Source organism: Notamacropus eugenii, chromosome 1 (assembly GCF_028372415.1).
Source record: "Notamacropus eugenii isolate mMacEug1 chromosome 1, mMacEug1.pri_v2, whole genome shotgun sequence".
In the NCBI taxonomy this organism is placed as follows: domain Eukaryota; kingdom Metazoa; phylum Chordata; class Mammalia; order Diprotodontia; family Macropodidae; genus Notamacropus; species Notamacropus eugenii.
The window spans coordinates 17101884-17122946 of NC_092872.1; the positions used below are offsets into that span (position 1 = coordinate 17101884).

General features: G+C 35.4%; 1 long non-coding RNA gene and 1 pseudogene across 1 annotated transcript in view; one reads left to right on the forward strand and one right to left on the reverse strand.

The window, feature by feature from the left end:
* The window catches only part of LOC140534273 (uncharacterized), a 40742-nt gene that overhangs the window by 13911 nt on the left and 5768 nt on the right, over positions 1-21063 (forward strand). The window contains exons 2-3 of the long non-coding RNA XR_011977230.1: positions 4168-4266; positions 5633-5679. This is a non-coding gene — a long non-coding RNA (uncharacterized lncRNA). The remainder of the gene's footprint in view (positions 1-4167; positions 4267-5632; positions 5680-21063) is intronic.
* Positions 13843-15014, reverse strand: LOC140528918 (poly(rC)-binding protein 2 pseudogene; annotated as a pseudogene).

Sequence of the window (21063 nt, forward strand, 5' to 3'; positions counted from 1 at the left end):
GTAAAGAGTAACTGTTTCTCTTTTGGCCAGCAGCTCTGAGGGTCTTACCCTCACTGTTCGATATACAAATTTTTTCCTTAAAAGAGTCATCCTTTGACTCACTTCTTAGAGACCTATTCACTGAATGAGCATTGCCTCACTTAAAGTGAGAACTTGAAAAGACCTTAGCTTAAAAGAGTCAAGGTCTCTCACTGCCTCCTGGGCCATCTCCAATCATCCTGATTGATATCTGGCCACTGCACCCAGATGGCTATAGAGGAGTAAGAGAAGTTGGAGACTTTGTACAGCCCTCCCTCATTCAAATCCAAGTTAATTGCAAGTTATGTCATCATCTCCCTGATGTCATGATCTTTTTCAAGAATGAAGGACAAACCACCCCTATGACCACAACATGAAAGCATTCATAGATAATGAAATAAATGTATTTCAATGTAAATAGATTTCTGCATTATGTTTTGTATTTTATTTTATACATTCAAAATGTTCTGAGGATGAGTCCATTGTCTGCAGGCACAGTCTTCCCAAGAGGTTCATATCATCAACAAAAAATCAATTTCAAAACCCTTATGAGAATAAATTATCAGGGTATCAAAAAAAGATTTTAGTTAAGTGATCTACAGGGATATAACCAGATTTTACTGTTTTGACCTTAGGCTTTTAATAAAATCAGATCTGTCATTAAAACTGAAAGGAGAAAATGAACATGTTTCTTACCATTTTCATCTAAAAATTAGGCTTGTTAGTCATTCAACTTCACAAAGTAGAGAAAATACTCAACTTAGAAAATTGCTTTGTAAATCATAAAGCCTTGCATAACAATGTTATTGCTAACAGTCACCCTACTATTGATTCCCTTGTGAAAATTAATGTCAAGAAGGAGGTTTAAAGGTAGTTAGAAGGTGTATGAAAAGTATGAAATAGCATGAAATACTATGAAATAGTATGAAAAGACCAGTTCCACAAGTGTACCGTGTAAATCAGCCATAATGCTATATGGCTCTACTTATAAAAAATAGTCTATAACAGGAACAACTTCAACTAAATACTGTAATTAGCTATTAAATTATTTAATAATAACGAACAACTGTTTATGATAAAGAAATTATGGGATAGCGCAATAATATAGAACTGAATAATATAGAACAAATGAAGGGGAACCGTTTTGAACTTCTTCTGAGAGAATCACCAGTATGGTTTGACTATGTAAATTAATAATTTAAAGCATGTTAATAGGTCTAAATTGATAACATACATAAAAATTGTTAGTATAGAATAGTGGTTCTTTTTAAAGATGAGGATCCATTTTAACGTTCACAAATTTCTCACTCTGAAGTAATAGCAATTGTATTTATATCTCTTGATTGAGAAAAACCAAAAAACATATGAACTACTCAGAGAAATTATAGGGGCACCTAGATGGCCTGGTGTTTAAAGTGCCAGTCCTAGAATGAGGAAGACTTCTCTTCCTGAATTCAAATATAGCCTCAGACACTTAGTACCTGTGTGACCCTGGGCAAGTCACTTAACCCTACTGGACTTCGTAAAAGAGCTGGAGAAGGAAACGGCAAACTACTCCAGTACTTTTGCCATGAAAATCCCAAATGGGTTTGTGAAGAATTGTACATGACTGAAAATGACTTAATAAGTACAACAGAAGAAACTATGAATTGAGAAATATTTAATGAATTTTTATTTTATCTGTCACTATAACAATCAAATATTTAGATTTATAATAAGTAGGTGATATCATGTATAGACTGCTGAATTTGGAGTTGAAAGAGAGGAGTTTAAACCCTGCTTCAGATACTAGTTTTGTGACGGTGGGTTAGTCACTTAATCATTGTCTGCTTTAGTTTCTTCATTTATGAAACAGGAATAATAATATCACCTATCTCATACCATTACTAAAAATAAAATATTATAATAAGTGCAAAATATGCTGCAAGCCATAAAGTTTAATATCAAAGCTATTTTTATTACATAATATAAAAAAGTAATTCATCTAGGAGTGTTAAAGCTATATAAAGATCCAAATGACAAAACTTGCTACATGTATGATTTCATAGACCATTTAAAATAATTCCACGGTTCTGACCATGAGTGTCATCTTTTTATGTGAAGTTTAACTGCACTGTGGGGAAAAAAAACAACAACTCATAATCATGCACATTCACATATGCTAATATTACAACCTAGTCATTATACTATTTCAAAGTTTATATAATGTCAGATATCATTCTACTAGGTGAGGGTCATTCTCAATTCCCAAATACCTTATTTAAAAGAATTTTCATTATAAATTGCAACAATAGTGAGTAATTTCTACCTATGCTTGTAAAAACACATTTTTGCTTAACTTCCTTTTTTTTCCCATGATCAATCAAAATGTATTAAGTGCTCTCTATATGTCGGGCACATACGTACAGAGAATACATAAAAAAAGCAAAAGACAGTCCCTTCCTTCAAAATGCTTATGATCCAATGGGGAAGACAATAAGCAAACACATATTTAAGAGCCACCTATATACAAGTTAATAAGCAATAACGAAGGCTGTGGAAATGAGAGGGTAGGGAAGGCTTCCTGTAGAAGTTTAAATTTTTAGTACGGACTTAAAGGAAGGTGGGGAACTCAGTGGTCAGAGAGGAGGGAGAGTATTCCAGGCATTGGAAGTGGGGTGATAACCAGAGATAAAAGCCAGCAAGAATGCCAGGAGTTGACAGATGAAATATCTGTTCATTGGCCACCTGGGAGGCTGGTCTCACTGAATTGAAGTGCATGTGTCACAGAGGTAATAAATATGTTTAGATATGATCCTTGGTGATTTTGCTAGTTTTTTCTCTTTCTATCTCCACCTCCACCAGAGCCTTTATGTATTTAAAATAGATAGACAAATAGACAGACACACAAACAGACAGACAGAAACATAAAAACAAAACACTTAGCTTCCAAAGTTAAATTTTACTGCCATCATTTATTGCTTTGTTCTCTCTAAAGTGAAGTTGTGAAAAGGAAATCACTGAAAAGTAAAGGGAATTGAAATGAACAAAGGATAACTAGCTTTATTCTGTGAAGGATAAGGAAAGTGTTTTGTTTTTTTTTTTAAACAAAGAGTGATACAAGTATTGCTCCACTTTAAAACCATTCAGATTTATAAAAGAAATGTACTGAAGGGTAATTATTAAATATCAAAAGAAAAAAGATTTTGAAGTCTTTAAAAAATAATCTTTGTTTTACAGTGATTCTCTTTGAGGAGGAGGGAAAGTATACTGGGAAAAAAAAATATAGAAGGTCTAGTGTAAAACAATTGGCACATATTATTCCATGGAACAAAGCAAGCTAATTATTCGGAAAGAATTTTAAAGGACTAGCATGTTAGAAAACACAATGTTTATTTGAAATTGGAATGTCTATAAAAGAATTTTGAACTTGACTGAGAAGAATGAAAAGTAAGGTAGAATACATCTCTGGAGCTTTGGGGAATGCAAAATAACATGCAAATAAACATCAAGAGCTGGCAAAATGTGATTTATAGGACTTTCTAAAGATATTTTCATGCTTCCAGGAGCTCCAATGACAGATCCAGCTGGCATGTAGCCCATGTCCTTTGCCTCCCATTGTTGTTTCCAGTTTAGATCTTAAGGTTTATTAGCTGATGGATGCCTGCTGCCTGCCTTTAGGCCTCTATGAAACTGGGACAAGTTAGATGATTAGGGTCAAGTTAATCCTAAAAGAATAAATGATGCACTATTTATTTATCATGTGGCATTATATAAGATGACCCATTTAACAAGTAATTCATTTTTGAGACAATAGCTATGAGCAAAAAATAAATTTGAACCTGCATAATATTTTATTAAAACCTGTATGGAAGACACAGGTTAATCAGTGGTATTTTTATCCTTCAAATTCTTAATCAGATCAATTGAGCAATAAGCAACCTAGAAAGAGCATTGTTTCTTTGGAAAATAAAGATGTAACACAAGTTGTTGTCAGATTTGAGAATGAGGTTATTGTTTGTTTTATGGAACAGAATTATGTGGCAAAAGCGAGCCATCTCTTAAAATGGAAAACCTGCGATCACATTTAGGATAAAAAATCAGAAAATGAAAAAATAAATGTATACCTGCACAACAAATATACGGTTTTCTTTTCTTTTGTTTTTATAGCATCGCTTTCTCCAATACTTCCCACCGCTCCAAAACTCTCCATAGGACTTGACAATGTGGCAGGGAAAGAAGACATAAAGCTGCAAACACACACAAAAAGTAAGAACACACATATATAATTATGACATATATAAGTATTTATAACACAAAATGTAACATGATAATTTCATTTGACATATTAATAACAAAATACTAAGCAATACTTGATGAGAAGCAGTCCAGAACACCACCACCCCCCCCAAACAAACAAACGAATAAAAAACAATTTACTGGATGAGATTTCTCAGTTGGAGGGACATTCTCTATCTCCTGTGCTGCCAAGATCCATAGTTCTATGACCTCCCTAGACAATCTTCTAATTCTAATCTTGTTATATATTCTCCACATCAGATGTCCTGGAGCTGCTTTGTGCTTCTCCACCCTAACTCTCCCCTGAAAGAATCATCATTACATGTATTTAGTATAAAAGAGGTGAGGATAACTGGAAGTATGAGGCATGCAAGTAAGGAGTTTTCATTCTTTATTTTGCATCCCTAGCAAGTAGCAGAGTCTTTCACCTAATAAATACTTGCTAACTGATTGATTGATGAGGTTATTTATTGATAATTTTATTGGATAGTCAAACCAACGACTAAGAGCTAGAACCCCATGCTTAAAAGGAGGAATAGGTGAGACAGACAAAAACAGATAGAGACCATGATAGAGACAAATAAAGAGACAGAGAGATACAAAGATAGATACAGAGGGACAGAGAGACAGAAAAAGAGAGAGAATTCAATTTTTTTTTGCCTATCTCTAAAAATTTAACATTCCTCTATCAATTTTAATTTTGGAGTTGCTTGTATATGTCATAGGAAAGAAGCGAAGGGAGGAGACTGATGGGAAAAGGAAGGAAACAGGGAAATAATTATTAATTAAGTGATCAGTATGGACTAAGTACTATGCAAAGCACTTAAGGAATATTATCTCATTTAAACCACCCAACAAATCTTGGAAGTGGCAACTATCATTTTCCATGTTTTATTCATGAGGAAACTGGGATAAACAGAAGTTAAAGGCCTTGCCCATGGTCATATAGTTAATTTCCAAGGTCACATTTGAAGCCTGGTCCTCCAGAATCCAGATACAATGCTCTATTCATTTTGCACCTGAATGTCTCTAAAATCTAGTTACGTATTAAAAGACTGTGGCCACAAGCCCTTAAATTGATTGGCAATGGCAGGAACCTGGTATTTATATTTTTGTGTCATTGAGGAACCAGTCTCTTCAGAATTTATGAGAAATAGATACAGAAATTGAAAACTGGATTTAAGAAAAGTTGATTTTCTTTATTTCTAAATTAGCATTTTAATTAATATTTCCTTCTACACATAGCCACATAGTAAGGGAAAACAAATGCGGAAATTAACCATGTCTAAAAAGTTTGTCTCTTTCTGCATTTTTTGTCTCATCACTTCTCCATCAGGAAGCGACTGGCTCAACATGTTTCCTCTTCATTCTTTTGGATTCAAGGTTTGTTATTATATTTTTCAAATATATGCCCAAATAATTTTGATGTAAATATGTAGATTTCTTTGTAGAAGAGTCCCCTTAACTTTTTTTTCTGTATGAAATTAAAAGTATTTCAATAATCAACAGACAATAGTCATAAAAGGAACTTACATTCTCATTCTCTTTAGTCAGTTGTATGAATGATAAAGTTGTGATCTATTGTGGAGTGCCTTTGAAAAAATCTGATAATTCATTGCTATTATCCTTTTTAGGGATGCTCTTAATGTAAGAGTAAATTACATAGATAAATGCATGAACATATATGTATATATATGATAATTATGACATTTCTATTCGTGTATTATATATAATATATACTTACACACATATGTGCATATGTATGTTGTTCAGTTATTTTTGGGTCGTGTTTGACTCTGTGACACCATTTTGGAATTCTTAGCAAAGATATCATTTATCATTTTCTTCTCTTGATCATTTTATAGTTGAGGAAACTGAGGCAAACAGGGTTAAGTGACTTGCTTAGGATCACCTAGCTAGTAAGTATCTGAGGCCAGATTTGAACTCAGGAAGTTGGGTCTTCCTGACTCCAGGCCTGGCATTCTATCCACTGTGTCACTTAGTGCTTTCTCTCTCTCTCTCTCTACATATCACCCCTCTGTATACAAAAATATACTTGTGTACGTAGAGAGACAGTATGTATATATGATATAGTAATATACAAATATAGGTAAACATAAACATATGTATATAAAGAGGCAGTATATATACATATACATAGCAGCATATACATATGTATGTATGTATATATGCATACATTTACAGACAAAGATTTCATATGTATATATATACATGTTATTTTTGTATTCTTAATCTATCTATACGTATATTAATCTATCTATATATGAAAGTCATATGTAGGAAGGTAGTGAAGTTTCCTCAAGCAACTGCTTTCCCTATCAATAAGGTATATTATTGATAATTTGTGAATTTACCCCTTAACAACACTGTTATTGTTTTATCTCTAGTTCAGATTTCCTTTCTGTATGTAGTTGTCTTAATCTAGCTGCATTTCCTTCTGCATTCTCTTCAGTGACAATGCTTATTCTTCTGTGTACCCATTTGCGATTAGGTCCATATAGTAACCCTTGCAGAAAAAAATAGGTTAGCCATCTTTCACTTTTACTTTAAGAAAACAAAACAAAACCAAACCCTTTCTGTTCATCTTTTTCTGTTTTTAGGTATTCACTAAAATTATTATAATAATATATTTTTTCAAGTGTGGAAGTCAAGCTCATTCTCTTATAGTGAGCGCATGGTCTGTAGCCACCACCACCATCACCAATAAAACAACTGAGACATTTCATCAACTACAGTCCTTCAAGTACCCCATTCTCCACATTCTAAGATCATTAACAGTGACTCAGCAAATGGGTTTGCCAGTTATTTGTCTGCTTGTAGACCTTTAAGATGCAACTCATTATGTATTGGTAACTTAAAGTCACCAAGAACATTTGCATCCTCTGTCCTTATGTCCACATTTATCTTAAATTTTAACTCCATTTTTATCATTGTATCCATTTTTATCACAGTTCCAATTCTATCTTTGATGTTTACTTTTTTCACAGTGTAGCTTAAAAAGTAAACATTTATTTTGTCAATGCTTGGAATTTCTTGTATCTTCCATGTATTCTAAACTTTTAGAACTACAGATCCCATCCTTTCAAGACCATACAATGTTTCTGTATTCATTCTCCATTTTATGGTCTTACTTTTATCTTCTATACATTAAGAAAAAGAGTAGAAAAATGAATCCTTTGTGTATTCACTTTGCTCTTGTAAAAAAAATTCTTCTGTACCACCTTATCATAACTGTTTTGCTTTTGATGTGTTCAGTATTTCTTTCTTTAGGTATTCAAATCCTGTTTTGCTTGAATTTTAATCTACGGCATCCTTGTGTTTTTGAAAAACTCTTTGCATTCCACTTTTACTAAATCAGATGTAAACATCAGATTGTGTCTTGGTCTTTTTTTTTCTTGGATTCTAAGACATATAAGTCACATTTCTCCATGGTTCTCATTATTTTTACTTCAGTAAATTATTTTTTCTTGTTAGAGAGACCTACATACAAAATAATTTCTGTCTTCATACCATCAAGCTTTTTTTTTAATTTTTAATACTGTTATTTATTTGTTTTTAGATTTCAACTTTGATTTCCAAAAAATTTGAGTTCCAAGTTTTCTCTCCATCTCTCCTCTCCCCCCATAACACCTTGCATCCTGATTACCCCTTGCCTCAGTGTGCCCTCCTTTCTATCACACCCCACCCTTCCCTTATCCCCATTTTCTCTCTTTTCTTGCAGGGCAAGGTAAATTTCCATACCCCATTACCTGCATTTCTTATTTCCCAGTTATATGGAATAACAATTCTCAACATTCATTTCTAATACTTTGAATTCCAACTTCTCTCCCTCCCTCCCTTCCCACCTGTCCACATGGAGAAAGCAAGCAATTCCATACAGGTTATAGATGTGTCATTTTGCAAAAGACTTCCATAATAGTCATGTTGTGTAAGACTAACTATATTGCCCTCCATCCTACCCTGTCCCCCCTTTTTTTCTAATCTCTCATTTGACCTTGTCTCTTCCCAAAAGTGTTTACTTCTAGTTATTCCCTTCTCCAATTTGCCCTCTCTTCTATCATCCCCCTCACCCCATTTGTCCCCTGCTCCCCTACTTTCATCTTCCCTATTTAGTGAGCATGTTATTCCCTCCTTAAGCCATGTGTAAAGCGAATAAGCTTCACTTTTCCCCTCTAATCTCCTCCCTTTTCTCCTTTATTGAACAAGATATTTCTTAGCTCTTTTATGAGTGGCAGACTGCCGCATTCCATTTCTCCCTCTTTCCTCCCAATATTTTCCTCTCTCATCCCTTAATTTTATTTTATTTTTTATGGATATCATCTCTTCTGATTCAACTCAACCTGTGCTCTCTGTCTCTCTGTCTCTCTGCCTCTCTGTCTCTGTCTCTGTCTCTGTCTCTGTCTCTGTCTCTCTCTGTCTCTCTCTCTCTCTCTCTCTCTGTCTCTCTCTCTCTCTCTCTCTCTCTCTCTCTCTCTCTCTCTCTATATATATATATATATATATATATATGTATGTGTGTGTGTATGTGTCTGTGTGTATAACCCCTCTACCAACCCAAATACTGAGAAAAGTCTCAAGAGTTACAAATATTATCTTTCCATGTAAGACTGTAAACAGTTCAGCTTTAGAAAGTCTTTTATGATTTCTCTTCCCTGTTTACCTCTTCAAGCTTCTCTTGATTCTAGTGTTTGAAAGTCAAATTTTCTATTCAGTTCTAGTCTTTTCATCATGAATGCTTGAAAGTCCTCTTATATCATTGAATGACCATTTTTCCTTTGAAGTATTATACTTAGTTTTGTTAAGTAGGTGCTTCTTGGCTTAAATCCCTGTTCCTTTGACTTCTGGAATATCCTATTTCAAGACCTTCAATCCCTCAAAGCTGAAGGTGCCAGATCCTGTGTTATCCTGATTGTATTTCCACAGTACTCTGTTGTTTCTTTCTAGTTGCTTGCAATATTTTCACCTTGACCTGGGAACTCTGAAATTTGGCCACAATATTCCTAAGAGTTTCTCTCTTCAGGTGTCTTTCAGGAGGTAATTGGTGGATTCTTTCAATATTTATTTTGTCCTCTGGTTGTTGAATGTCAGGGTAGTTTTCCTTGATAATTTCTTGAAAGATGATGTCTATGCTATTTTCTTGATCATGGCTTTCAGGTAGTCCCATAATTTTTAAAGTCTCTCCTAGATCTGTTTTCCAGGTCAATTGTTTTTTCCCATGAGATGTTTCACATTATCTTCTATTTTTTCAATCTTTTGGGTTTTTTTTTTTGTAACTTCCTTGTTTGTTGTATAGTCATTAGCTTCCCTGAACTCCACTGTCATTTTTAAAGAACTATTTTGTTCAGTGAGCTTTTGAACCTACTTTTCCATTTGACTAATTCTACTTTTTAAAGCCTTCTTCTCCTCATTGGCTTTTTGGATCTCTTTTTTCAGTTGAGTTAGCCTATTTTTAAAGGTGTTATTTTCCTCAGCATTTTTTTTTTGTTTCTCCTGTAGCAAGCTGCTAACTCACTTTTTAAGCTCTTCTATGTTCTGAGTCCATTTGATTTTCACTTTGGAGGTACTGGAGGCAGAAGCCTTGACTTCCTCTGACAGTATGCATTGTTCTTCCTCATTTTAAAGGATGGAAGGAAATACCTGCTCACCAAGAAAGTAACCTTCTGTGGTCTTATTTTTTCCCCTTTATTGAGCATTTTCCCAGTCAGTTACTTGACTTCTGAATCCTTTGTCAACAGCAAGGTCCTAGTCCTTGTCCTCCCTCCAGGACCATTCTCAGGACTGAGATTCAGATCAGCTGCTCAATTCCCCCAGGGGCTTTGGTCAGAGGTGGGGTCACCACTGAGGGCTGAGGTTCAGATCCCCGGCTCAAGTTCCCCAGAGGCTTTAAGCTAAGTTGCTGGACAATATACCCAGCCTGCTTCTTCAGCCAATGTAGTCTCCTGCCGCCCACTGCTACTGCTGCTGCCACTGCCTCTACTGCTGCCTATGGCCAGGGCTGGGGTGACTCTGCTCCCCTCTCACCTAGTTGGGAAACTCTCCCACACTGACCTTTGAAGCTTTCTTTGTCTCTTGTGGGTTGAGGGATCTGGGACCCTTCCTGCTGGGGATTCTGCCCTGAAGGCTTGTTGTAGTCCTCTTTCTCCCCATGCCACATGGCCAGGGCTGTGCTCTGCTCTGCTCAACGTCCCATGGGATAGACTTTTCCTATTGGCTTTCCAGGTTATGTTTGGCTGGAAATCTCTTTTATTCTGCCATTCTGTGGCTTCTGTTGCTCTAGAATTTGTTGAGAGTTATTTTTTACAGGTATTCTGTGGGCTGTGGGGGAAGCGCTAGAGTATATGCATCTTTCTACTCTACCATCTTGGCTCTGTCCCTTCACAAAGCTTTTTAAAGGATGGAATTATCAACAACTGAATTAGAAAATTATTTTTTGCTATGCTCCTTTTGGAGGTAAGCAATTTTTAGCCAATGTTTAGATAATTACGTAATATCGTCAGTATTCTATGATGTCTTTTTTCCAGGTTTTCAATCTATTTCTCAAATTCATCATCAATTTTCTTCTACCCTTATGATCTGCAGTGCATTCTCATAATATGAATAGTGCTTCATCTTGCACCTATTTTTTAAGAACCTCCATAGTTCGGTTGGACCCTACCTTTCCATCTGGTTTCACTTTTCCCCCTCTACCTTTTTTATTTATCCACTCTATAAACCAACCAAATAGCATTAAAAGTATTTTTTTCCTGATCAAGTGCTCCCCTATCCCATATTTAACTAGCTTGGTCTTTAGAAGACATTTAAAGTCCATTACCTGACCCATACTAGAAGTCTTTTTACCACAGTTTATGTTGTACTGGAGGAGCCTTGTGGAGTTCAGAGTGACCTCCATATCACAGTGAAGAATTCATGTATTTAGAGTTGAATCCTATTCTATGGGTTGAAAACCTTCTCTTTCTGTCTCCTATGCCTAGAATGCTATCTTTCTTCACCTTTCCTTTTTGAAATCTTATTTTTTCTTTATGTCAATGTTGAGGTGAATTCTCTTCCATGAAGCTTCTTGTGGTTTTTCTAGTTAAGAAAAGTCTCTAATGTCTCAAATTTTTCTTCTTCATTTTTGGTTTCTCTTTTGACTAAACTTTGAATGACTGACCTGAATTTGAGTGTTTCACACTACTTTGTAGTACATTTAATATTAAGTTGTTATGTCAGTCTCTCCTCCCTCCCATTTCACATTCACCTTCTTTAGGAGAGAACTTATACCATTTTTCTTCTTTGAATATGCAGTGCCTATCACAGGATTTCATAACATAACAGGCACTTAATAAATATTTGTTAAATTGAATCACATTAAACTTTTTGATTTAAAGGATAAACAAACTTTGATATAAAATCTTAAAATTGAAAGAGTTTTAAATATTCACATAAAACAAAATCACTGCTGTGCTAAATATTCCTTTAGAATGGCTACTTAGTGAAATTTGAGTTCTGGAAACATGTTTCTAAGCCATATGTGCTTCAAGATGTAAAATAATATCACAAATATAGTATAAATCATTTTAGTTTCCCTGAAAAGAATAACTGAACATTGATCAGAAAAAAATGAATTCTAACAAATAAATAATCTGCTGGAAATACTCTGCTTGCTAAAATATGCAAATATCTCAATTCTAAATCTTATTCAATAATAGAGCAGCATCATTTTCTGCACTGGGAGATTGCATATGTACTTACTGGCAAATTGTTTCCCACAGATCATTTATAATTTCCCAAACAAGTTAATATATAAAGTGGTAAATAATTACATTAATTGATTAAATACTTTCCATTACCCATTAATTTGAAAATTACCCAGAAGACCCAACTTGAGTAGATCCTATATTTATATCATTTTTTTCAGGGATTATGATAACTTATTTTTTAATTTTCTCCATTTTTTACTGTCTGGCTTGATATTTCATTTTCCAGGTTGAAAGTAACATGAAATCTTAGACTCTCAGAGTTGGAAGGGACCCTAATGCTCAATATTTCAGCTCATACATGAACTACAGTCTTTTTGTAACATACTTAACAAGGGGTCATCTACACAGTGATTAAAATGCCAGTGAGAAGCTTCTTTCTGATTTATTATTAGGAATTTTTGCCCCAATTAGAAAGATGAGTGAAAAGAAGGTGCAACCTAATGTACAGCCCCAGCATTGAGGAAACATGTCCTGCAACTCCAAATTCAGCGCTCTTTCCACTCCGACATCCTCTTCTCCAGGATTCTTATCCTGAATATACTTCAGTTTGTCAATATGCTTCCAAAAATGTCTTACCCAGAAATAAACAAAGTACTTCAGTTAAGCTCTCACCAGGGCAGAGTGTGGTGGGACTATTTCTTCTCTGTCTGGATATTATTCCTCCATTATGTCTCAGTCTGATGATGGAGCATGACATAATACAAATAATACTGGATTTGCATTAAGAAGACAGCTGAGCTCCTAGCTTTGATCTGATACTCATTAGCTTTCAAATCTCTTAGATCTTCAGTTTCTTTATGTATAAAATATAGGCAATTATCATAATTGCACCACCTACCTCTAAATGTTGTTATGATGAAAGCCTTTTGTTATTTTTAAAGCACTACTTAATAGTCTTCTATTATTATTTATCTGACACCCAGAAAATCGGACTTTACATTTTCCTAAATCTTGAAGTTGTCATTACCACATCATCCTCATAAAGCCTATGAGTTACAGGATAGGTTGTTAGAACCTTCATATATTTCTCTTCACAAGAATTACTTATGTTTAAAGAAACTATCTTATTGAGATATTCCTAATAAAACTTTCAATTGCCAGTACTGGGCAGTTATTATTAGGTCAAGTTAATTTGTATTAGGGGTGTGAAAAGACTTTATGTGATCACTTGGAAGAACAAACCAAAGGACAGGAAAAATTGCCAATGCTTCACATAGGAACCCTATGGGCCAGAGACCCAGTCAAATGAAGGACTTGAGTTTGGAAATCATTAATCACTGCCTAAGGATAACAAAAAAGAGAATCCTGCAAGGTTAAACACCATTAAAACTACCAAAGGAAAGACTCCTTATTAGGTTGCCCTCCCACCTTCTTCAACCATTCCCAGGTCTTTATCATAAAGCCCCACAGCAAACCTAGAATTCAGACATGGAAGTTTGTTCCACTGCTGTGGACAATCCTTCTGATTTTAAAGCTCATCCATGAACCTCCATTTAAGGAGGGTATCCAGGTCAAATGTTTCTCTTCTCTCTTCTAGTTGTACTCTTGACTTCCTCAACCAGGGCTTCATAATCGGGTACTTTTTCCTCCTCTGGCCTCAGATAAGTGTAGAAACTGAATATTTACCAACTATTTAAAACCTGTAATTATTGACTGTTCTGAAACTACACATATGACTCATGAGAATGAAGGGTTACAGGTTAGTCTCCATTGTAGCTATTTCTCATGCCACACATCTCCAAGGAAATTCAAACATAGTACTGGCAGTAGATTTAGGGATGGTAACCTAACCACCAATAGATTCCTTTGTTGGATTAGAAATTTTGATTTGAGCCCCAGAAATATGACAGATCTCATTAATTTTGGTGCCTTGATGACAATAATGCAGCTGATTAAGCTATTTGGAATGATGAGTTCATGAGAAATAGTAAAAGCAGATGCATCTAAATGCCCACAGCTTATCTCCTCTGGAGAGCTGGATTTAACGCTACTGAATCAGGGGTTGCCATGTGTCCTGGGAAAGTGAGACTGTAGCATTTCCAACTTGTACAGCTTAGTTAAATCTGACTGTGGAATGACATTCTGTATGGGCCTCTGCAGGTGGTCCATTCAGGTCAGGGTTGAGGCAAATGGAAGGGGTGGCACAGGCATAGCTTACGCTGTCATTGCCTAAGCTACCCCTGTCCTGACCACCCACAAAAATAAGTGGAGAACTTCATGACTTGGGATGGTCATGTCCTTCAGGGAAGACTCCAACATGACCAAGTATATCTGTTTAACACACTCAATGATAGATTGTGGGATGCCAACAATAGTGCCAACCCACTCAGTTGAGATTAGTAACATATCCCCTGCCACCTGGACTTAAGCCCCTGTACTTTCTCAATCTTGCATCCTCGTTTTGCAGTGAGAAGCCATAATGTCTACCAGAGACCATATTTGCTAGTGGTTCTGCTGGCAGCTGTCTTATTTGTGATAATGCTGCTAATATCCTTTTCCAGTTTGTCAATGATCATTGGAAAGGTTTAAAGATGGCATTGGTGGGTCAAGCCAGAATAATTATCCTCTCTAGATGATTACCTTATAGGATGCTGATGCGTACCCAACTCTCTTCACACATCTTCTTGACCAATTCTCCTTTTTTTGGCAGTAGTACTTCCACTTTCCTTCCCATGTGACATTTAATCTACCTTCAGTCACACTGGTGTCTATGTCGAACAGTCTTTTGGGGATTTTGACTTTGTAAAGGGTCAAGTCTTTGGTTACTCTTGGGAGGTCAAGGATAAGTTAAGTAAAAGAGGGAAATAATCATTATGGCTAGACTGGGAAAACATGAGAAAGTACTGGTAGCAGTGAGGTATGAAATGTATCAGTGTCAGCTTACAGGACATAAACAATATTAGAAGGCTTTTTTTGGTTTGCTTTTTTACCAATTTCATCACACAAAGTCTGTGACATCTCCACTCAATTTTTAAAGTAGATATTCGAAGGACTCTTGGTCCAATAAGTTGGAAGGAGTAAACAGTAGATTTTGAATTGATAATTAACTTATGAAATTATGAAATAGGGGTAAGTATGCCTGGTTCTTTGGGCACTTGTGGAAAGACTATGAATGGCAGTGGGAAATGAAGAAGATAGCACATAACTACAATAGGTGAAAGGGAAAAAAGAAAATATAAAGACAAGCAAAGAAAAGTGAAGATACAGAAATAAATAATGGAGCTAGGAAGGGACATAAGATGATGAAGGGAAGCAGGTGGCATGAGGAAGAGGGATGGAGAGGAGATTAATCACTTATGTAACAGTGGATAAGAGGTGGGAGCACTTGAACAGGGAGGGAAAGTGCTGAGAGGAAAGGAGTTTGAGATCTTGTTTTTCTTAGAGATATTTTTCAGAGAAAACAGACCAAATCTTATCTTTGCAGTTTTAGGGTTAGCTCATTAATATATCCAAAATAGTCTCTAAGTTATTTGTTAAATTTGAAAGTCATCATTTCAAAGTTATTGATACTTCTTTATGTTCCACTTTCTGGAACTGTGGAGGTTTGAATTTTGTCTGAAATTTATCTATCATAGAACCAAAACTTTGACAAGCAGTGCATAGGTGATTTCTTCTGGTTTAGAATATATTACCAGGATGCGAATTTTGGTTAATATATGATATACTTTGCAAATATTCTCTTTTAATCTTTGGGATGGTGAATACTTGACTTTTAGGTTCCCTATTATAATTTCACTTCCTGCTAATGCCCCCTTTGCTGGCTATCCACAAAACTTACTTACTTTATGGATTAGAAGGAGGCTGGTGGTCAGGAAGACCAGAAAAAAAGATTCAATTTTAATTTTAGGTTGAATGAAGTCCTGAGCTTGCCTACCACATCTGCAACCAAATCTTCCCATCTTTAAATCATAGTCTAGTATGATGAGCAGTATTCCAATAAGCCTCCTGCATCCAAACAGATGAAAATGCTTTGAAAAATTGAAGTGGAGATCAATTACCAATCACTGTACATTTTCAAAATAAGGCCTCCTTCTGTTCCCTCATGGGAAAGATCAATCAACAATAATAAAGCACAACAGCTCAATATTGTCTGAGTTTATAAAGCAGATTTGTCTAGGATCCAAAGCTATTTCCTGATATTATTCCATCAGTTCTCACAGTGCATATCTAAAGAATATGAGCTAGGCTGAAAAGAGAGTCTGAAGCCATAACAGTATTATCTTTACTGCTCATGAACCAGACCAGAGCCCTCAAATGGTCTTTATATCAGTAGCCAGAAATAATAGCTAATACAGCAAATGGAATCAACATAAATGAAGACCTTACCTAGCTATAAAAGACGGTCATATCTGTTATGATGGAATTTAATAGGGAAAAATGTAATGCCTTGCACATTGGTTAAAATAATCAGCTACACAAATGTAAGGAGGTTTAACGATGATCAAACAAGGACCTTTGTGAAATAAGATCTTCGGTTTTATTGGACTGGAAGCTCAATTTCAATCAGCAATTTTACTTGGTGGTTTAAAAAGTTAATCAGTTTTCATTAAGAAAGGACCTGACGTACAGAAGAAGGAAGAGAATAATGCTGATATCCTCTTCCCTGCTTAGATCAGAAATGACTTCTTGTCATCATTTCTGGATGCCACAGTTTAGGAAGAATTTTGATAATCTGTGGAAATCTGAAGGAAGTAAGATAACTAGAATGGGGAGGGGGGGAACTAGAAATCATATTATATGAGTATGAATTGAAAGGCCTAGGGACTAGTAGAGAAATCAATATGAACCGTTCATACAAGTTTATATATCGATATCCACAGTAGAGCATTCATAGGTTAGAATCTATCTTTTCATTAATTCGACTTGTTCTGTGAAGTCTGGATGCAGTCAAAGGGTCACACTTGAGGATGTAGAAGGCCACATGTGGCCTCAAAGCTGCAAGTCTGCCCCAAGGATACACCTATAATTTGCTTTTGACAGTACTTATCACAAAGGAGTGAGGAGAAATAGGAATACAAATTATTCAACAGCAGCAGTATAAAATAAACAACTTGGAAAAACTTAAGAAATCTGGCCAATGGAATTCTAAATCATAATTCCAGAGGGCTAAAGATGAAAAATAGGTGATTGATTCAAGATATTTAATGACAACTCCTTTTTATGGACAACGGACAGTGTAAAGACTTGGGGTTTTATTAACTATTCCAAATTGTTATAAAGATTTTCTTTTTGTTCTTTTAGATTGAGGGCAGTAGGGGGAGAGGAATGTTTATTATTTTTTTTTTAAATACTATGAATGTTGAACCTAGAGAAAAACAAACTTTGGTTGTCTGTCTTACAATATTTTAAAGTTTGTTACAGGGAAAATGGAGCAAATTTGTTCTCTCTTGACACTGGAAGAAAGAAATAGAAGTAATGAGTGAAAAGTTTCAAAAAAGGAGTTCAATAGAAGGGGGAGGAATTATTATAGTTGCCATTAGGGGAATGAGCTGTCTTAGTAGATAATCATATCTTTACCGCTAGAGGGCTCCAAACCAAAGCTGTATGGCCTCATACACAGTTTTTCTAGTTATGGATAGAGTGGATTTTATTGCCTCCTAAGATCCTTTCAGAATAGAGATTACAGGATGTATGTGTCTCTGAAAATTAACAGAAACTTGGTTTATTTTCAACTGAGAATTTAGGTACACTGAAAGGAATTAGGTATTCACTCCTACTTTAATGAGCTTTGAAGGAAATATAAACTCCTCCTTTCCTTTTCCCTTTTCCTCTTCCTTCTTCCTTATTTTTTGCTCCCCATTCCTTCCCCTCCCCTTAACACATACAGAGTCACAGAATTTCAGAGTTAGAAGAAACCTCAGAGGCCATCTGTTACAACCTATGCTTATACTTAGGCCATCCATGCTCACTTATCCTCCAGCTCTTCTCCTGAATCTCTAAACTTCCCTATGTTATTCTGCATGGGGACCCTTCCTCTCACCTCTCCTCTCTCTTTTATCTATTGTAGCCCCTCGCTATAGTGTTAACTCCTTGAAGATAACAAATGACATTTTTGCTTGTATGTGTATTCCTAGTTCACTGTTCCAGGCACATAGCAAGTGCTTAACGAATCTATCTATCTACTATCTATCTATCTATTTATCTATTATCTATGAATTTATTTATCTATATGACATATTATACCCAAGAAATTATCAACTGTCATCATCCTGAAGACTTCCAATAAGGGATAATCCCATTAGCTTCCAAGGCATCCAATTCTACTTTGAGACAGCTTTAATTATTAACAATTTTCTCCTTTCAAATTTAAAATTTCTTTTTTCTTTTTTTGCAGCTGGCACCCTATATTGCAAATGCCTTTCCCTCTAGGGCCAAGCAGACCAAGTTCAATTCATTTCCACTTGTCATGAACACCATATACTCTGCGAAGTCTTGTCTTCTTCAAGCTAAACACCTCAAATTGCACAACTGTTTCCTTTGAAATAGCAATTCCTTTTACCAGGATTTCCTTCCCTGCATCCTTTCTAGTTTATCACTGGCTTTCCTAAAATATGACTATTCAACTGTACCAAATTTCTACATGTTATTCTTCCAAAGTAGATGATGACATTAGTTACTCAATCAAGGAAAATTTATTAAGCACTTACTTTATCCCAAGCTAAGCTCTGCATATAAAAAGAAAGGGAATAATAACCTTTTCTGTCACAGTGTCCATATTTTAATGTGGAATATGAAATGTAAATAACTACATGAAAGATTTATAATTAGATAAAAGGTCATTCAGAGGGGAAGGTTTAGCAGCTGAAGTTATATTGGGATGGGAAAGGTCTCCTGCAGAACTTGAGATTTGAACTTAATCCTGAAGAAAATAAGGCAAACTAAAAGAGGAGGAAAGAAAGCATTCAAGGGAGAGAACCAAGATTTATGGAAGGAGAGCTGGTACAAAGACACAAAAATAGGAAAAAGAGTGTCAAATACAAGGGAAAAAAAGTTCGTTAATGTGGTCAGACCTTAAAATGTATAGAGGTGATTAAGATGCAAGAGAAATGAAAAAAGCCCAAGGTAGGAAGAGGCATTTTCCAAATCCAAAATATTTTAACCTCTCATACAGAAAACCTTCATAGACATATAGGAAGCAGATTTTATTGTTTGTTTGTTTTAGGGAGAATATATATTGAATCATGTCTTTTTTTTTATATGTTGAGTTAAAAAATGATCATGATACATCCATATGGAAATATCCAGCTTGCAGTTGGTGATGCAATAATCTGGCTTTAGAGGAAAGAGATGAGATCTGGCTAGGTAGATAGCGGAATAAACTGAAAAAAAAAACATTTATCGATTAGTCTAGAGAATCTAATTAATCATTAGTGAAGAATATGTGGGAAAAAGAGAGACAAATGACAAGAGACCCTTATGGTACATCTAGATGAGGGAAATGGGACTTGGTTTACAATCAATCAAAGCAGAAGGGGTTGATGCGTAACGGAAGAAGGGTAAAAATCCAGAAAGAGGCATTGAGGAACAAGGTCTCTTCCTCCTCTTTGACATGTGTTAAGGGGAATGAGAGAGGGTACATTAGGAACAGGGGAGGGTGAGTTTGAATGCACTATTTTCAGAGGAAAACCAAGTTTTCATGGTTGGGAGAAGATAGAGAGCATGAGAGGAAGATGTACATTGTGAACATTCCATTTATTAACAATAAAATAAGATTACAGAGGGCACAATGGAAGAATGTAATAGAGACATTGCATGGGGTTATAATGAGGTAAACGAAAAGAAAGAAGAGGGAAGAGGTAGAGTGTTTTTACCCAGACAACTTAGAGTCTAAAGAATAGAGAGAGGAGGAAGAAGAGTTAGCTAGCCCTAGAGCAATAGATTGTCACTGTCGTACAATTCCCAATATTCCAAGCATATGGTATCTAAATTTATTAATTTCATATTTTCATTAAAATCATGCATATACATTAGGGTTTTATGATAATATCAACCTGTGATCAAGAGACCTGATAGTGAGAATCTGGTTATGAATCTATTGATTCACCCTTTCTCCATTAACCAAAAGAACAGCTAATTTCCCACTTAAAAGTGGTTTGTATTATCATCCTTTAGACAGATAAGTTAACAGAGGAGGAATTTCCAAGTCTCTTTGCTCCTAGACCAGTCCAGGAAGTCAAATGGTTACGACTTGACTCTGTCATACAACATCCTTCTGGTCAGCCATAAATTTAATGAGCAGTCCCTTTATACTTTAATGAAGGACATTGATAAAAATGTTAACTAGACTAGTGCCCTGTACACTGCACTGGAAACTATCTTCCATGACGACCTCAAAGAGTTAATAACTACTATGATGGGAGCTACATTTGATTTGGGTTGAACTAGTCTCTCTTTCAAAGGACAAGGAGGACATCCTAGGATGTGGTTGATACGAAGGACTAGGGCTTGAACTACTGGCATTGCTTATTTATTGCCTGAGATATAAAAAAGCCCTGTTTTAGAGGAGTTAGTATATTTATTTGAGATTTAGGGATATTTCCAATAACATGGGGTACATATTTCTGACCAATTGTTGCTATTATACTGCATGTGGAGTCACAGAAAGACAATATTTACTTTAATTAGCAATTTTATCCTTTATAATCTCTTTTTGCAAGTAAATTTGAATTTTATTGTCCATGAGCATTTCACTATAAAAAAAAAAAAAACCAAACACAAATGAACAAAAAACACTCACTCTTTGAATCTAGTCATTAAAATAGTTCTTAATCAATATAATTGCATTGTAGCACAATCCACACTCATCAGTCTTGTCTATGGAAATCACATGAGATAGTTTGTATTTCAACAAAATCTGAGTAAACAATACGTACACAACTCCCTAACTTGTCATTCTAGTAATCCATCAAAAGAGGAACTACATGAGGTTAGAGGAAACAGTATAAGAAGCAGACACGAAAGAAGAAACATAACTGTACAGGGAAGAATCTTAAGATGGTCATGAGCA